The following is a 20680-nucleotide window of genomic DNA, read 5'->3' as shown; positions in this document are numbered from 1 at the left end:
ATTTCCTTGTTTGAAATCAACTTGTGGCATTGTAAGGCATGCAGGATTAAAAGTACATATGAATCATTATGTCATAGTCAATGATAGTTCTGACCCATAAAATTTCATACCGTGATCTCATCCATGTTTAGAGACATGAGCTCAACATTTAATGGATGACCTTTACCGTTCTAGAATGTTATCCTGGAAGGAAGAGAACTTTTTTGTTTGTAACCATTATGAGCAAAATGAAATTAACATACTGCATCTGAGAAAGAATCAGTATTGTCAACAAATCCCTTAAAATAAAGCTAAAATAGCATATGCTAGCTGAAATGGAAACCAAAAAGCTTGGACAAACTGTCTCACAACAGGTTCTCATCCAAGAGCTCTGATATACATATTGACAGAAGGTAGCTAAATCTTTTATCTTAAACCTCAAACTTCCATTCATCTTCTGTTCTGACATTTTTTAAAAAGCATGATCAGAGGTAGACGTATTTTTTCATTGCTCTTAAATCCTTACTCTGAACTACTTAATAACTTTCATTTATACAAGAGGAAGAAGTGGAAAATAACATTATGCTTAAAATGTCATTTGCCTTCGTTCAAACTGTGTTTGTCTTTACTTACAAAGAGTGACATCCCAAAAGCAAAATGCAAAGCAAATGTTCCAGGTGTATGAAGACAGGCTGCATCAGTAACAATTATCTTGAAATATGGTGGCAGCCTGCAATCAAGGACATCAGCACAGGTAGAATGTGCATATCCATTTGTTTATCAGAATAAGGCAGAATTGCAACATTTTAAACAAATAACTTGGTTCAGATTTTATTGGCTGTAAGGTATGCTATAGAACTGGAAGAGTGATTCATTTCTTTAACATTTTATTTAACAAACACATTGTCAAATTATCCTTGCAAACAGAAATAAAACAATGTGTTTGGATGCTGTTTTGTTTTTGATCATCTGACAGAGCATTCTCCTTCCAGAGGGAAAAGAGAAAATCTATGAAGCAACAGGAGCAGTCAAGGCTTTTACCAGAGGCAAAAGCTAAAATAATTCCATTACAGCTGATATCTAGCATCAGCAGTATTATATTATTTGTCAACATCTATCAGCAAAAAAAAAAAAAAAAAAAAAAAAAAGGTAAAAATCTTATTTCATGGGTTTCTAAATCTCTAGCACAGGGAAAGCATTTTTGGAAGTGTGGCGACCTCTTCAGGACACCAGTACCATTAGTCTGAGACATGTTAACTCAAAAAGGGCCCTGGCATAATGTCTTTCGCTCACTGACTTAATCTGACCTAATGAAAGCATTGTTACCCCAATTCAGACTACTTTATCTGACTTCTTTTGTAGGTCATCATTTTCCATGTTACAGTCTGGTTGCACATGGATCTCTTATATGTTCTTTTATACGGAAAAAAAAACCCTTTGGAAGGGAGTTTCTTACTCATTTTAGAATTCCCTAACAAAACTAAGAATTCTTTGCATAGACTAGACATGCAACATGGCTTGAGAAAGGGAGGAGGAGGAGTAGGAAGGGAAGAATTTGCAGTCATATTTTTGTATGGCATAGCTTTAAAACTTTGAATTATAGAAAAAGCATCCAACTGCAAAATATAAGAATGAAGATACCACAAACCACAAAATGTCAGTGGAAGCTGAAAATTCTAATCTTTCCAAAGAACAAAGGAGTCTTTCCTGGCCAAACCCCCTATAAAGTCTGTCTGATAGAGTACTAACAGAGCCTTACTTACAGAGATGTCTAAAAATAACTTAGGCTGTTTTCATAATCTTAGGGTGAATAGCCTGAAGATAAGAAAACCATTATTATACATGAATCTCACAAACTCCTAGATGTTGAGATACTTTGTTAATGCTCCACTTCCTTTGCTATGCCTATATAAGCCTTTTTTCCACTTACAACTGCCCTGGTTGGTTAACATGTATGATAGAGTTACTTGGAAAACATCTGGATTCAATTCAGGTCTGAGATAAATGACTAGCATCAATAAATCATAAATAGTCTTTAATTTTCCATGTCTACTACACTTGAGGCCTTTGTAATATTTTGCTTACTTGGACTCCCTAGTCTTATGTGGTCAAAACTTTTATTAAAAATGTTACAAATGACCTAATGTAACAATGACCTATTGTATAGCACAGGGAAATACTCTGTAATAATCAACATGGGAAAAGAATGTGAAAAAAAATGGATAGATATGTTTGTATAAGTGATTCACTTTGCTGTGCACCTGAAACTAACACAACACTATAAGTCAACTATATTCCAGTAATTTTTTTTTTGAAAATGTTAGAAAAAATTTAAGATCTTCATTAGCAACAAGCACTGAAAGGCTACTACTATGCTAGGGCCTAAGACATTAGAAGAAAATAATTAATTTCATAATAGCTTTTATAATGATAGTTACGAGTTAAACACATTTTTAGCAATAAATATCTACTGGATCATGGACTAAGAACTGAGGAGATAGAGAAGGAAGGAAGGCAAGAAGGAAAGGAGTAAAGAAGGAAGGAAAGAAACAATCAAGTAGCTAACAGGGCAGTTGGAGCAGCATATGGAGGTTCCCAGGCTAGGGGTCCAATCGGAGCTGTAGCTGCCAGCCTACACTTCAGCCACAGCAACGAGGGATCCAGGCTGTGTCTGCAACCTATACCACAGCTCAAGGCAACACTGATCCTTAACCCATTGAGCGAGGCCAGGGATCAAATCCTCGTCCTCATGGATACGAATTAGCTTTGTTAACCATTGAGCCATGACAGGAACTCCCGGAAACCTATTCGTATCTCTTTTCAAAATCTAGGGGATTCTAGACCATGACCATGTTTTCCTGTAGTGGGAAAGACAGCTGTTCAGGCAGATGGATCAGGAAAGATAAGGAGATGAGTCGAATGCGCACAGATAACTATGAAAATGTGAAGGTTTCATGCTATGGAGAGGAGGCAGCATCTGCTACATCAGATCAGAAAACTGCCTGTCTGTCTACTCTTCCCAGCAAGGTACAGACACAGCATAGAGATGAACAGGAAGCACACACACTGCTGAAAACTGCACTGGCCCTTCTGCATTAGAATGTCTTTTTAAGCAATATTCAAATATTCCGTAAATGGTTTAAATTCAGCTCTGAAATTCAGGGCCAATAAAGATATGAGGAAAAGCCAAATCCTCTCTCCTCTCAAAAAGAAAACTGACATAACCACATCAAGCAGAACTTTTTCAATGTTGTAGTGGTTTTCTTTTAAGGAAACAAAGCCTCAAAAGCAGAAATATGAAAATAAAAGAAAAGGCATATGCAGTCAAACAGCTCTGAGCAGAGGGACCTCTTTCAGTACCCGGTCTGGAGCAGCAGCCCAGGGAAGGCTCCCGGAGATGGCCAGCCCTGGCGGCCAGTGCTGTGTTTTACCTCTGATCACTATGGCTGATGTGGTCGTTCTCTGCAGAGACCCCGGTCCAAATACAGAATGATGATCACCACTTGCTTTTACCTCGTTCAGACCCTTTTTACAGACAACATTAAAATTTTTTACCCATCTGTGTTTTCCTTCATATTCTAATATGCCTTGGTGAACAACTCCCTCTTCCTCTATAACTGGACGGTCATTGCCCACTATGCATAATTTGAATTTTCATTTAGTTTTCTCAAAGGCTTTCTTATCTCTAACTTTATAACTTCTCTAACTGGATGTAGGTAATGTTAACTCTCTCTTAACGGAAGAGGGGAGAATTTGGATATAAGAAACTGTTTTCACAAAATAACTATTTTTGTCTTTAAATTGGTTTTTTTAATCCATAGAAAAACTAGGGACATGTCTACATTTTAGGTAAACCAGTATTACAGGCCTTGAAATGGGGTCTTTCTTTGTTGTTGTTGCCATTGTTAAATCCCCACCACTGGAAAACCGTACAAAGCTGTATTCTGTGTTCACATATGTCATTGTTATATTATTTCAGAGGTTACAGTGAGTTCTACTGCCCAGATAGCAAGACTCCCAAGAAGTGAAATTAGTTATTCTCTTGGTTTTCTTCCCAAAGAAGAAACTTTCCAAAGGAAACAGGTTTCTTTCTGCAAATTGTGCTTTTATAAATTTTTTTCCGGGAGCTTATTTGTACAGAATTAGGAATATGTTGGAATATAGCAACATACTTTTCTCTTTCATTTTCCAGTTGTCATTGTTATTTCTGGGACTATAAAGTTGTCAATGCTGAAATAATTTAAGATTTTAAAGGAAACACTTAACCATCAGAGTGAAGCCTTAAGTAAGCAAATAAGTTAAACAAACATGATTTTACCCCCAAACTAGATTAACAGTACAAGAAATGACAAATATCAGGTACTACCACTGAAAGTTAAAAGTAATTTTGAAATTGTCTCATTTAAAAAAATCTAGAGGCAAAATAAACTGATAGTTTCAAAATATATACCTATGTAGAGTTAAAAAGTAGATATACTTCCATGTTCTTTTCTTATTTTGAATTTTTTTTTACTGATTGATGATTAATTCAAGGTTTCTCTGATTCCCTCATCCATTTATTCATCCATTTTCCTTTCACTGTTTCCACATCGTTATCTCCATGTCAGACCTTTCCCTTTAATTCTAGGTCTAAATACGTTCCGGCCTATTCAATAGCTTCACAAACATGTCACAGGCACTTTAGATTCAACATGCCTCAAAATAAACTCATTTTCATCCACAATTCCTATTCCTCCTCCCCAAACCCAAAACCAAATAAATCAAAAATTGTTACTCCTCTGCCAGTATTTCCTGAGTATAGAGACCTATCATCCAGTTGCACAAGCCAGAAACATGGAAGTTGTCTTGATACTGACTTCCTTGAATGCTTCTCTTCTCTTCTCTGCATCCACTCTCCCCTCCCGTCCAGTTTCCACACTTTAGCCAGAAGACCAACCTCCTGCATCTGGCCCACTTCACAGTGTCTGAACCTGTCACCTCACTGGTCACATCTTAAGCCAGTATTTAACGTGGTCACAATCTGTCTTTCATTGCTTTTAAAGGCCATTCTCCCTCCCACCTCCAAGCCACTCTCCCAGTTGATTGTTTCTTTCCTTCTCTTCCAAATCCCCTTACTTAACTTTCAGTCAAATGTTACTTCTTCAGAGATGCCTTCCATGGCCTCATGATGGGACCGTATCCCACTTTTAAATGCATTTTTGTATGAATATCTATTAACGTATGGCTCAGTCATAGACAAAGCTCCTAGAGGGCAGAGACCCCATCTGATAAGCTCAACACATTATCCCAAACACCAACCATGCACTTGACACATAGAAAGTACTTAAGTAAATATCTGATGACTTCAATTGAACAAACATTATGGAACACTTGTCTTGTCACTACTTTTCAATACCCAGATGCTTACAAAGTAAGTGCATAAAGTATTCTTTAATACAATTAGGGAGGAAGAGTAAAACCTTTTTAAGTTTTGCTAAATATGGTAAAAGATCAGGAAATCCCTTGAGAATTAAACTTGTTTTTAATATAGCTGGTCATGTAAAAGAAATTCAACAAATTACCTCATTATTTGCTGGGTGGCTCTTACAATTTAGACTGCAGTATGCTAATTTTTAAATACCTATTATAAAGGCATTTGGAAATCCTATTCCTGTTTCTTGTCCACTCCCCTTCCCCTGTGTACTCTATCAAATTAGCAAATATCTTTAACTTCTCTCATTTTTCCTTGAGCATGGGGAGCATGTCTAAACAAGGCTTTTTACAAAGAAGGCATTCAATACATAGTTCTTGATTGATTTAATCTGTGGGACAAAGAGAGGCTTTAGAAATTATAAATTGAGGAATTTCATGAAGCAAGTTTATATGTATCATAAAGCAAAAATACAAAAACCAATAGTTGCTTCTACTAGGATATGCACTTAAGTATGAAGTTGATATGAAAGTTATAATTTCCTTTCCTTTACATGATTATATATTTGAAAAAAATGTATAACATGGCACAATGTGATAAAAAACATAATGAATTCTTAAATTACATACCAATTATGTTTTCATTTGGTTATAAAGAGGTTTACAGATTATTTATATATCATGCCATATGGTTATGTCCTGCTTTGGGCTTTAAAACATCTCAAATAGTAGATATAATTATTTTAATTTTATTCCTTCATTAATTTATGTGAGTAAATAGAAGCCTAATTTTCAAGAGGCATAATGGGAATTTTAAGAATGAAAGGGGACATATTACTCACTGAGAATTAAAGTTACTCATTATATGTTATCGTAAATGGCAAGGAACTAAGTACCCTTACAGGATTCTAGCCATACCAGTCTCTCCTTATTACATAATGAATGGACAGGGGGCAAGTAATGGAGAAAGAGGCTAAATGAAATATGTGCCTACTGAGTGCTCTAATACATAACAACACATCTGATATTTACTGCCCAATTATTTTGAAGTACATGCTACAAATTAATACTTTCTGGCATATTATAAACTACTAATGCTTTCTTAAGCCCTGATCATTGTCTGCAATAGAATAGGGTCAATATAACAAATACCTACTGCTTAATGAAAAATGGATTGAAGCAGGGTAGTATTCACCTTCTGTGACTCTTGGAGGATGACGGTATTCTGAGAACGGCACTGACATTGTCTGACTAAAACTCTGGGATGATTACATTCACACAATTCAAAAAATAATGCTCTAGGCATCCTAAAATCTTCATTCTAACTCATGATAGGAAAAGAATTTTGGTCTTTTTGTATAACACATACTGGTTTGCATCAGACATAATTATTTCTTCATTTATTATAAAGAGTCAATGAAAAATAAAAATGGAAGATTAACATTTAAGGGTGAAACAATTTAGGATTATTTTCCTGGAAAGTCCTTAGTCATCTAATGGCATTTGATTAGTAATTTGGACAGTAGACAAGAGACCTATTTCATTTATTCATTAATTTCTCCATTTATTCATTCATATATCAGATATTTATCACATTCCTATGAAAAGTACCCAATTGAAAAACATTCACAGAAAATCTGCACTATTTCCTCCCCTATTAAAAAGCTAATCAAACTACGTAATAAAAAACGTTCAGTGTTGAAAGGTCAATTTGAGAACACAAAATAGGCAAGTGTTTCTTTTCTATAATAATATCTATTCATAAGAAGTATAAATAAGTGTACCAGACTGTAAACACTAACTATTGTCTCTAAGCTACTTTATTAATATTTAATACTTATTTCAGTAGAGGTCATTTTATTTCACAATGCATAACCTTACGTTGGAAGGAAATGGCCTTTGTATACCAAACAAAATAGCAAGTGAATGACATCTTCTCTTTTGTGTCCCTTTAGTTCTACAGATAACATTAATTCTCTAAGAATCAGACATCAACCATCGACATTATTAACTAGCCACAATACTGAATTATTAGGTTAGGTACATAATAATTATTTTCATCTACAAGTCATAAAACAAGAGACCCCAGGGGCGAAATATGACCCTCTCTGAATTAGGCATACATTTTACTTATCTCTGGAAATCAATGTATCTGTGACCTGGGATACTATTTTCAAGGTACCTTTCTTAAAAGATCTGTAACTTATTTGGAAACTATATATCCAATTTAAGTGCAAAAAAAAATTGCAGATGAGATTTTCAGGTTACGTTCTTTTATCTTATTCCATTATAAGAATTATAATAGTGTGAGAAAACAAGACTGCCAGAAGGAGTAGCGCTCTGTTCACTCTCTTGGCTTTGTTGCTAGCATAGTTCTCAGTGTTTAATAGGCTTGCGGCAAAAAGAAAGCTATGTGTTATGCTTTTATTTGGCTCATTAGAGTTTGAAGCAGTCATGTTAGAATTATTAGAATTACAGAAAATAAAACATTGGAGAGTGTCTTAGGGTCACCTGAATTTATGAGGAAAATAATACAGGAAGACCACTGTCTGAAGTCTGTGAGAAAATGAAGTCATCTTTCAGTCCTTCTTTCACTTAAGTATGATGTTTAATACAGCAGCAGATCCTGATGGCTGTACCTTCAACATACACCCAGAACTAACCAGTTCTTATGGTCTCCACCATAACCATCCTGGTCCAGCTCCCATCATCTCTCATTTTGATCATGGAAACAGCTCTCTAACTGGCCTTCTTGTTTCTGTACTTGCCCTCCTACAGTCTGTTTTCTAAAAAGAATTATAACTAATCCAACTTCAAAGACCTGGGACAGACAATGGCCTCCATCTCATGCTGACAAAAAGCAAAGCCCTCTCAGTGACTTACAAGATCTTCCTGATCTGACCACCTAATAACCAGCTAACCTCATTTTCTGTCACCCTTGGTGGCCTTCTTTGGACATACCTGGTATGCACCTATTCCACAGCCTTTTTGTACTTGCTACATCCATTGCTAGGAAGGCTCTTTTCTGATAGTCACATGGCTCATTCCTTTCTTCTGGATCTTTTCTTATACCCTATACAAAACGGTGCCTGCTCCCACCTTCCCACCCCCTTTTATCCCATTTTATGACTCTCTATAACATTTATCATGTGGAATATTTTATATTAACTTGATTTTTTTCAAGTTGATAATTTTTAAATTTTTATTATAGTTGATTTACAATGTTCTGTCAATTTCTGAAGTGACCCAGTTGTTCATATATATACATTCTTTTTCTCATATTATCTTCTATCATGTTCTATCACAAGTGAATGGATATAGTTCCCTATGCCATATAGTAGTGAGAGGGATGGAGTAGGATAGTTACACAGGTAGTTGTAAAAGTCCCAGTAGGGGACCATAGAGAGAGAGAGAGGAACCTAGGGAATTTTGGGAGACCACTGTAAGTTAATAATCACCCAAGAAAGTCATCAGAACAAAGCAGGCTTGCTTAACTATAAAACCATTAATAAGAAAGTCATTGGAATGAAGCATGGGATGTTCCTTGGGTCATTAAGTGAAAGATAAAATGAGGTCCACATTCAAGTTCAGCAATATAATGATCCTTAGCACCGAGGACAGGAATTTAAGGGAAAGATGACATTCTAAAGTAGGAGACCTTCATTATATAGAAATCTGAGATATTCAACATATTTGAGCATATGCTACCACCCTTCTCCTGATTTGAATAAGTGCCATGACAGTCCTAGTTTGATCTCATAGGGTCAGATACTCTCTTACTGGGTACAAAGGAGGAGCCAATGATGTAAGCCTGACGACGTCTACCTGAAGAAAGAGGAAGAAGTGGTCTTTTCCCACTCCCCACTTTCCTTGGACTATAAAAATGCAGTTCACCAAATCCTTGGGGCAGTGCTTCTTCGCCTGCCCACTTTATCCCTCACAAGTGTCCTATCTTAATAAATCTATTTCTTGCACATCTCCCTGAATTCCTTCTGAGTTGAGAAACAAAGATCTTGAACTTCAGTAACTCCAGATACCAGGTGCGTGATTCTAATAAAAAAAAAATGTGGGTTCAAGTCCCAGTCTGGCTTCTGGCTGGGTTCAGGTCCCACACATGGGCTCAAGTCCCAATCTAGGTTCTGGCTAGGTTCAAGTCATAAATGTTCTCAGTTTCAGTAGAAAACTGCTTGTCCATTCTAAATGTAATAGTGGTTGCCAAAGGGGAGAGAGAGGGAGTGGGATGGACTGGGAATTTGGGGTTAGTAGATGCAAACTATTACATTTAAACTTAATTATTTTTAAATGCATTTATTATCTGCTTTCCCTCACTTCTGTAAGCCCTGTAAGGGCAGAGCTTTGTTTATTCATTGCTGAAGCGGAGCTAAAAATATGCCTTTTAGGCTTAAGGATTGTTTTGAGTTGATTATTTGAATAGACACAGGAGAAGCTCTTAAAACTGAGTTGTTACCCTTTTGTAAGAGACATTTACATTTATAAAGGAGGTATCCTTTTGTAAGGGTGTCTGCTCTCTGTACCAGGAAAAGGGAGATGAATAAATCTCTGGAAACTCTTATTGACAAGTCTGCATAACAACCTTACCCTTGTTAAACTGTGCTTTTCCTGGTCACCTCCCATAACTCCTCTCACCCTCCAACATCTTTCTTTTTTCTTTAGCTGGAGATAGTATTTAAGGTGGTGGCTTGGGCCGTTTCTGGGAATTACTCAGTTTTTCTGGGTATTTCCCAAGTATATAGGGAGTATACTTGTTGCTAAACTTCTGTTTTTCCTCTGTTAATCTGTCTTTCATTACAGAAGAAGTCTCGGCCAACAGCCTATAAGGGTAGAGGGAAAATTATTATCCTCCACTCTACTGGTATAGCCAGAGTATCTAGAAGAGTATCTGGCGCAGACCCACTCAGGGTTAGAAACTCATAGCTAAAAGGGTAATGAGAGCCAAGTAGCAAATTGTGGAGAAATGGGCTGGAGATACAAATGAGCTGCCTGGAGATACCAAGGCTTTAATTATTTTTTCCTCAGGGTGAGGATGTGGCTTTGATGACACAAACAAGAACTAGTAGAGCCCAGTGTTGAAAACACCCCATTAAACAAAACCACATAGATGTAATGAGCACTCCGTGAATGGTGCTGTAAGCTCCACATTACAGCATCAGCAAGAAAACGAGCTTCTCAGATTCAACAACAGACAGTGTCATCATTAGAAACTCTGAGGACCATGGTCGAGTGAACTGAGATATCCTGCATTTACTTTTACTTTATGTGACCGTCTTTTGGCTAAAAGTTTCTGTATCCTTGGCTAAACAGACAACCACATGTAATCTTACAGTGGTCTGGACATGAGTGGTTTCTTCTTGCTAAGTTGTGATCCTCTTGAAAGGCTGTGGGGATATTTCATATCGGAGAACCTTGAGATACTCCTTCCTCCTCAAGCAACCCTTGTCTAAGCCAAATCAGTGTGTTGGAAAGAACATTATTATCTTCTGTTTCTATTAGAAGAGAAGTATAATAAGTAACTTCATTCATTTATCCATTCAACAGATTTTTACTGAGAACCAAAACTAGATGCTGGCAACCATTCTCTGTATCAAGGAGTGAACAAGATAAAGCCAATATGCTCGTGGAGCTTATATTCCAGTTGAGGCAGACAATAAAAAGTAAACCGGTATATTATTTATATATTTCTCTGTCTTTATGTACCACTATGATACATATACATATATTTATACACAGGCATAGATGCATACATAGTTATAAATTAAATAAATGTCAGGTCCCAATAAGGACAAATGAAAAATAAAGCAGGGTAAAGGTTATAGGGATGCCAAGGTGGGAAGGGGGGTGCAGGGGAGGAGTCCAAAGTCACAAAGCTGATGTGTTATAGGGCTAGGATTGAAACACAGAGCATTCCAGTGCCAAATCTGTGGTCTTCACCACTAAGCTGAAGCTGTTAAATGGCTCTGCATATGCTAGGCTTCCAGGCTTTTAGAGTTGGCAATGCAGAGGGAGACAGTTGGACTGGCACAGAGACACTTAAAAGGGAAATCTGGGAATGGAAAAGGCTTCTCATTGTGTGTTTGTATTTTATTAAATAAAAATTTTTTCCAAGATAATAATTGGGGAGTTCCCATCATAGCTCAGCAGAAATGAATCTGACTAGCATCCATGAGGACGCAAGTTCGATCCCTGGCCTCACTCAGTGGGTTAAGGATCTGGCCTTGCCATGAGCTGTGGTATAGGTCACAGATGTGGCTCAGATCCTGCCTTGCTGCTGCTGTAGTGAAGGCCAGCAGCTACAGCTCCAATTCTATCCCTAGCCTGGGAACCTCCATATTCTGCAGATGCGGTCCTAAAAAGAAAAAAAGAATAATAATTAGGAAAAAAAAAAAAAAACCCTGGTAATTCTCAAAATTAGTGAGGTGAGTCAATGCCCCAGTAAAGGGTTCAGGCTCAAGGTTTCTAGCTCCATTTGTTGATTGCTCTGATCGTACCTTGGAGGCCAGAGAGTAGGAGGCAATTTGCAAGTGAGAAGGTTAAGCTTGTTTCTGTGTCATCTATGTTCTAATGGATGCCTCAGAGGCCAGAATTTCCATTTGACCAAAACTAATTAGGAAAAGCTGGCTACTCTAGCATAAATCATAAATCCAGTAATCAGGTTTTCAGTAATTATAAATTCAGTAAATCTGAATCCAACCAATGTTTATCCCACTCCCTGGGGTAATCATGAACCCACCTCCATGGTTCTGGGGCTGATCTCTTGCCTGTTGTGTGATGTGGTGTGAGCTAGGATTCAAGGAGACTGCCGGGCCACCTGGAGGAAGGAGTCAACTTGCCAGCCCTTCACCCTGGAACTGTGTGGGAATGAATTATCTCAGGAGTATATGGAGCTAAGACCTGTAAAGGATTCTCTTATCCCTCCAATGAGTTACTCTCTAAATCAGCATTTATTAAGTGGTTTCAGGATTTGTTTCATAAGGAAATGTCCACATGGTTGATCATATTCACAAAAGGGAAAAAACTGGAAAGTACATCTAACAGAGTTTAAGAGCTTTGCTTAGTTTCACAAGCTTTGTCATTCACTTGATCTAGACTCAGATCTTCCTCTTACCAGCTATATGACATTGGACAAATTTACTTACTTTATGGCTTGATTTTTTTTCTACTGTAAAATAGAGATAAATGGTTACAGAAATATGAGGACTAAATAAGATAATGAATGTATCTGCCAAAGAGGAAGCACTCAATGAATGTGTGATTGCCATCTGTTAGGGAGCCTGCTTCGTACATGTCCCGTCCTCTGAGAATTATCCCCTCACACAGAAATCAGCTCCTGTAAATCTATGTAACAGTCATCCTGCCTACTCTGCCCTGTCTAGCCATGTTATTGATTATAACAGAGGTAGACACCTAATATATGCTGGGGCAATCAATTCTTTCTGCCCAGAATTTGAAATTAGACCTCAAAGACTAATTAATTTTCTGCAGATGTAGGGCCTGGAAGGTTAAAACTCAAATATCACTTGAGGGACCTCTGCAGAAGGGGCAGAGGAATGTAGTCTTTGGCGCAAGAGGGAAATGAAGCAGCAACATAGCAAGAAGAAATAATGAAAGACCAACGGAAAAGGTAAAGAATAGAACAGAGGAATTCCCGTCGTGGCGCAGTGGTTAACGAATCCGACTGGGAACCATGAGGGTTCAATCCCTGCCCTTGCTCAGTGGGTTAACGATCCGGTGCTGCTGTGAGCTGTGGTGTAGGTAGCAGACGCGGCTCGGATCCCGCGTTGCTGTGGCTCTGGCGTAGGCCAGAGGCTACAGCTCCGATTGGACCTCTAGCCTGGGAACCTCCATATGCCACGGGAGCGGCCCAAGAAATGGCAAAAAGCAAAAAAAAAAAAAAAAAAAAAAATAGAGCAGAAAGAGATTCTGCCTCGGTCCCTGACTGTTTCCCAGTTTCTAATCCAAAGACTCTCAAAGCTGGCTGAATTTCCTGTCTTTTGAATTCTGTGAGGTAACTCTATTTTCTTCTAATAATTTCCTATTGGTTAAATTAGCTTAAGCAGTTTCTGTTCTTTGTAATCAAATAGGCCCTAAGAGAAAATGGTAACCTAACCATTTGTATTTGTTAATGTAATAGATCACTTCGGACATTCTGAACCAGAAATGTACTTAATGCAATTAAGTGAATATAAGTCAGATATAATAAAGAATGAGGTTGGGCCAATTTTCCTCTATCATTTCTATGCAACAGAGGACAAGTCTATATTCCTAACTAAGCCATGAAACAGTGGATCACTACTCCTGTCTCCTTCTCTTCTCCCTCCTCTCACTCTCAGACTTTCATTCTATTTGGGGGACCGAGCTGAATTCCTGAACAGTATCCTATATGCACTGCATCTTTCCTAACAGTAACCATAAATCAAAATGTATCTGTTCTCTGACCCTTATCCCAAGCCCCTCATTTTTGTTTTCTAAGAAGGCAGCTAGATACTCTGGTACACTAACTCAAGCCAACATGTGAAATGAGGCCAGTATAAGAGAAGGCTACCCTTTCATTCCAGGAAACGTACATGTGACTTTATGAAAAAAAAAATTCTTTAATTAAAATGAAAGAAACTAGTGATAGGAAATTCTGACACTGAATAAAGAAGTGGAATAAATAATTTTTAGAAACATGTTCTTGTAATACTTTTGTATGATAATCACAGTACATATACAAATACCAAACTGCACTAGAAAAAAACATTAAACTAGAGGAGGACCATATATTTTGGACACACTTAAAATTATTGAACTGTTCTTTTTCTACTGTAGCAAAGTTGGGTTTAGAATCTAAAAATAAAAGTATAGCTTAATATATTCAAAATTGTAATCAAATGTTAGTACAAGAAAATCAGTCATAAATGCTTAGTCAACTAACTGAGATTATCACATTTCTATGCTAATCCTATGTTTTTAATTAACAGATAAAGCAGAAGGGGGTATCTAAACAACAGCATATAAAAACAGAAAAAATAAAATTTCAAGCTCTAATTAAATGGAGAAGCAATAACAAAATATTGCTGCATTTCAGCAACTGTTCATTAAAAAACAACAGAAAACACCTTGGTATGTCTTTCTAAAATTACATTTCAAGACTTCAGCATCCTCTTCTGTTTTTTCTCGTGGTCATAAAGAGTCCAGATGTTGATTATAAGTGGAACCATCATACCAAACACCATCTGGCCTTCTGCCCTGAATCTCCTAATTGGTCAGAAGATGTATTTCTTTTGGAAAGCAGCCTAGTCCAATGTAGTGATTCAGAGTCGGGGATCTCAAACCAGAACGATGGGGTCCACATTCTGGACCTGCTACTTTCTTTTGACCTGATCTTGGGCAAGATACTTAACTTCCCTAGCCATAAGTCTTCTCATGTTACAGTGGGCCTAACAACAGTACTCACTATTGCTTTGAGGAGTCATTCATTCCCCTTTAAGTGCCAGGCACTGTTCTAGGCATTTGGACTCCAATAGTAAACAAAGAGGTAAAAATCCTCTGGAAGCTTTCACTCTTATATATTGCATCTAAAACACTCAATTAGCATAATGCCTGGTACTTGGTAACTAATCAAAAAAGGTCAGCTGTTAGCACTACTAATACATGAATGAAGCAGAACAAAACATGGGAATGTGTCAGAATGTAGTCAGCACATCTAAGACCTAACAGTGGCCTTGCCATTAATTCTCTGGGTGGCCTTCATTTAATCCTTCTGGGCCTCAATTACTTAATCTGTAAAGTGACCTTAAATATAAAATACATGGCAGATAATGAGACAGAGAAAAGATGAAGGGTTCAAAAACATTAAAGAAAACATCAAGATGCATTAAGCACAATAATACTTTTTCAATACATTCAAAGCTTAGGAAGAACTCATGCTAGGTAATCATTTGCATTTAAAAAATAAAGAAAAACTCCCAAGAAAGGGAAAAATGTAATTGATCAATTTTATACCAAATCTTTAGCTTCACAAAATGTGAAATCATGAAAAACAAAACTTAGATAGGAGCAGCATCTTACATTTATCTTTTAGAGAAAAGTAATGACATGCAGAAGGAGGTGCAACTCCTTAAAGCAAGAAACTGAACAATCTAAATTAGATGAAACATATTAAGTGCATCAGGATGGGATTAAGATGGCAGAGTAGAAGGACTAGAGCTCACCTTCTCTCATAAAAGCAACAGTTACAAATAGCTGCTGAACAATCTTCAACAAAATAGACTGCAAACTATCCAAAAAGATATTCTACTCCAGAAGACAAAGAGGAGGCCACATCAAGATGGTAGGAGGGGTGATTATGAGATATAAGCAACCCCATACCCACCAAGTGGGCGGCCCAGAGACTGGGGTAACTGTATCACAGAGGCTCACCCATGGGAGTAAGAGTTCTTAGCCCCATGTCAGATTCCCACACCTGGGGATCTGGCATTGGGATGAGGAGCCCCCGGAGCATTTGGCATTGAGGGCCAGTGGGGCTTGTGTGCAAGAGCTCCACAGGACTGGGGGAAATGGAGACCCCATTCTTGAAAGGTGCACACAGGCTTTCATGTGCATTCAGTCCCAGGGCAAAGGAGAGACTCCATAGGAATCTGGGTCAAACCTGCCTGTGGTTCCTGGAGGACCTCCTGGGTAAACAGGGAGTGACTGTGACTCATTGTGGGGGAAGGACATTGGAGGCCAAGGTCTCAGGAATAATCATCAGCATGTGTTCCTCTAGAGGTGGCCATTTTGGAAAAATCTGTCCCCACCCATCAGTAAACAGGCTGCCTAAAGAACCCCCAGGCACACAGCCACCTCTAATTTCACCCAGAGACAAAGCCCCACCCACCAGTGGGATAAGAATCAACTCCACCTACCAGTGGGCAGGCACCAGTTCCTCCCGTCAGGAAGCCTGGAGAAACCCTGTACCAACTTCAGCCACAAGGAAGCAAGAGAGGTTATAACCCTATTGTCTGCAAAAAGGAGACCACATCAAAAATCTATACAAAATGAAAAGCCAGAGAATTATGACTCAGACAAGGAAACAAGAAAAAAACTCCAGAAAAACAGCTAAATGATTGGGAGATTACCAACCTCCATGAAAAAGACTTTAGACTAATGATAGTAAAGACGATTCAAGATCTTGGAAATAAACTGAAGGCAAAGATTGATAAATTATCTTTAAAAGTATACCTCCTAAACCGTAAAAATAAAAAATCACTGAATGAAATAATCTTCTGGAACATACTTAAGTGAAATGTAATATTGTTCCTTTCTGGGTGATCCTAGCCTTCCTAAATTAGTTTTTTGTTTTCAATGAAAAAAATAAGATTGGTCTCATACTGATACCTTTTCATAAAATTATACATTTTTCTTTTATCTTTTTCTCTTTTTTTCTTTCCTTTTTTTTTTTTTTTTTTGCTTTTTAGGGCCGCACCTGTGGTATATGGAAGGTCCCAGGCTAGGGGGTGAATCACAGCTGCTGGCCTACGCCACAGCCACAGCCACAGCCACGCAGGATCCCTGACCCACTAAGCAAGGCCAGGGATCGGACTCACATCCTCATGGATACTAGTTGGACTTGTTCCACTGTGCCACAACCTGAACTCCACATTATACATTTTTCAAGGTTCTGCAAATTTTGTTCAAATTCCTTTTCTTTTCCAATGAAAAACCAATTGTAATTATCTTAAAATTATCTGAATGTATGAATAGATATTCTCAAAGTTTAGCCAAATTAAAAGGAATGCATGGTCCTTAGTAAGAAAGACCTTGTTTATGTGGCTCAGTCCAATGTCCCTTGAACTTCCCATTTTCATAATATTGAACTCCTTATAGTTCCATGATTAAGTGCTCTCTCATGAAAAACATTTTAACTTTGTTTTCAACTTTCCTTAACCTAGAATATTCTTTCCTCTTCTATTCAATGATACACCCATCCGTCAAGACTTACTCAGACAGCATCCTCTGTAAAACTTTCCCTGACATTCCCCATTATAGCTCTCAAACTGACAGGTCATATTAGACCCTCCTGATATTATTCCCAGGGTATTTTGCACACATTATCACCGAATTGATCATCTCTTTGCATTATTATTATTTTCTGTTACATCCATCGAAGGCAGGGACCATGATTTTCTGTTGCTATCACTGTGTCACAGAAAAGGCTATTGTTCTTGTTTGTGAAATACCAGAAATATCATTATTCTCAGTGGATAAGTAAAAAGCTAACTAAACAATAAAAGTATTTGTGGTCTTATATATTTTAATCTGTAGAGTCACTGATTTTACTTCACAACAAAGAAACAGCAGTGAGGTAAAGAACCAAAAATGAAGGGGAAGCAGCACAAGGCTTAAAATAAAGAAATCATATTCTACAGCACTTCCCCAAAAACACCTTTTCTGATATTGACAATGACATAAAATATTATGAAATTTAGCAATGTCTCTAAAACTCCCCATAGATTATGGTCTTTAACTCAAATACATGGCAATCAAGAGCTTATCCTCCCTTTACTCTCCATGGATAAAGACCGTGGCACAAAATCAACTTTTAAAAATAACCCCCCATAAGTGACTAGACATAGTTCCCAGTGCTACACAGCAGGATCTCAATGCTAATCCATTCCAAAGGCAATAGTCTGCATCTATTAACCCCAAGCTCCCAATCCATCCCACTCAATTATGATAGAACATGATAATGTGAGAAAAAAGAATGTATACATGTATGTATAACTGGGTCACCATGCTGTACAGTAGAAGAAAAAAATAATGTATTGGGGAAATAAAATAATAAAAAAATACATACAAAAATAAATAAAAATAAAAATAACCCCCTAAATAAATAAATATAAACATGAATCTTGGCGTAGAACCCAACAGCAATAAAACCATGAATGCTATTGCCATTTAAACCTAGTATAATGTCAACCCTCAATCCACTTAACATCAAAAAGGATCAGGTTTAATACTTTTTCTAGAATGACATCTAACAATCTAATAACACACCATTGTAAGAAATAACCCCCCTCCAAAGTTTATCAGTGTACTTCATATATTCATATAAAATAAAAGTAGGAAAGAAAACTCCACTTTGGCTTATATTATAATTATAAAGAAAATGGAGTTGATTACAACTACACTGAAACACAAAATAACCAGCATTCTCAAAGTATAAGCAGAAATAGTTTCAATTAGAAACTTAGTGTATCAAGAGAACACTCCTGGAAGTAAAGTGGAAATTACAAGAACATTTTCCAAAAGCAGCCCCTTTCTTTATACAATTACTTGTTTCCATTTTATAGCTGTCATACTTGTTTATCTGTAATGAAACATGGCTCTGCTCTTCTCATAATAATCAAAACAGTAAAACAAAGCACAACAAAGAGAATGCTTCCCCCCTCCAAAGTGAAGATACTATTTGGTGAGATACCATTAGGAATGTTTTCAAGTACCGAATTCCAGTGACATCTAACCAGTGAACAGGATAAAATTTGTAAGTTCATAAAAATTTTAAAACATAATTAAATTTTTTGCTTTGATTCATAGGACAAAGACTTTAAAATTCATAGACATGTATGTATTTTGGGATGTCAAGAATGGGGCTTGGTGCCTTTTTGCATTATTTGAAACAGGAAAGGAAAGTTTCAATCATGTTTTAGATACTTTATTAATTTTGAAATACCCCATCAGCAATTTTTCAAATGAGGAACAACACTTTTCACTGCAGTGTATACTATTCCTATCTACCTACCTACCTACCTATCTACCTCTCCTATCTACCTATATATCTAGGTATAGATACAGAGTATTTACATATTTATATTTATACTACATAAAATATATTTGATATTTCTTAGGAAAAAAAGCACACAGTATGTCTTGAGTATATATTTTAAATGCAAATCAATTAAAATGCCATTGTAATTGCTACTGCTACCACAGAAATAGTTCCACAGGATGACACATAGGGACATGGTCACTTTCATTAAAATTTCATAAAAATTCAACACAAAGAGTGATTTACTTCCTCAATATAGAGTCCTATACTGGTGCGGTACTAAAGCGAAAAGAAAAAAGAACCTGAATTCATCCTAAAGAGCATTTACATAAATTTGAAAAGAAACAAAAGACCACTGGCTAGAGATACCATAAAATTCATCCAGTAATCATGATTAACAGGGAAATAAGAATAGCAGATAGTTTAGAAGATGCCAATGGAGGTGATTATGGAAAATATTATATTGTTGTTATAGCTAGTAAGGAAAGTCGAATCAAAAACGTATTTATGAAAAGACAAGAAGAAAACAGTCTATGTGACAGGTGACAAATTTGGGGTTTTGTGTTAACACTTGTCAGCACCCTGACAGATGTGACTAATCGATCACTGGACTCTGTCACTGATCCTGGACTCCTTCTCAATGCACAACAGAGACAGCCACTACCAATCACTGAAAGCTGGCATGGAATCCTATTTGTCAAGCCTGTGTTCAAAGACACTGTTCAAAATGTTCAGTCAGGTACCTTCCCCTCAGGCAAATAATACAGGACTATGTATAGCCTTCTACAACATGTGGTCAAGCATGGGTTGACTTTCAAAAATTTTTAAGTGCATGAAAATTCTTAAAAAGCAAAATGAGAACATAACATTACAGCAGATAATATTACAACTCTAAGTGGGATAAATTTTTCAAAACCAACTGCCATCTACAATTTAGAATGGTTTCAATTCTGATGACAGTCATTTAAAAAAACAGTGTCATCCATTTGCAAGAAAAACAAACACTAAAGAGCAGCAAGAAACTGAAACAGCAGTTCTCTCAACCACAACACACCAAAAAATAAAGACTGTTACCGGTAACTGACAACAAAACAGCTTCAATAACGTATATTTACTATGATTTAAAGCCACAGATAGTCTAATGGTTTAAAAAAAAATCTGTGACAATGAAAAACTTAAGTAGAGAATTTGATACCCAAAGTAGCATTAACACCTGAGCAATAAAATTGTAGGTTTTCTCTAAATAAAGGGCAAAATCCTTTATTGTTACTTTTAACAAAAAAATAATGAAATTAGTGATTATGCAATTCTCTGAAATTGTCTTCACAAATATCTATTACAGTGTGATTTGATCTACATTCATCAAAAGTAAATATAGTTTATTTTCATAGAAAATAAAATAGGACTACAATAGTTATTTAGTTTTGGTTGTCTTAATTTCCAGAAAATAGTATCCCTATTGAAATGTATTATAAAATACATGCA

At 36.8% G+C, this 20680-nt stretch overlaps 1 protein-coding gene across 7 annotated transcripts in view; it reads right to left on the bottom strand.

Moving 5' to 3' along the window:
* Positions 1 to 20680, bottom strand: part of FER (FER tyrosine kinase) — a 433188-nt gene that overhangs the window by 82453 nt on the left and 330055 nt on the right. The gene's annotated exons all lie outside the window — the stretch shown is intronic.

This window comes from Sus scrofa, chromosome 2 (genome assembly GCF_000003025.6).
Source record: "Sus scrofa isolate TJ Tabasco breed Duroc chromosome 2, Sscrofa11.1, whole genome shotgun sequence".
Lineage (NCBI taxonomy): Eukaryota > Metazoa > Chordata > Mammalia > Artiodactyla > Suidae > Sus > Sus scrofa.
This window is presented reverse-complemented; position numbering and strand designations above follow the sequence as displayed.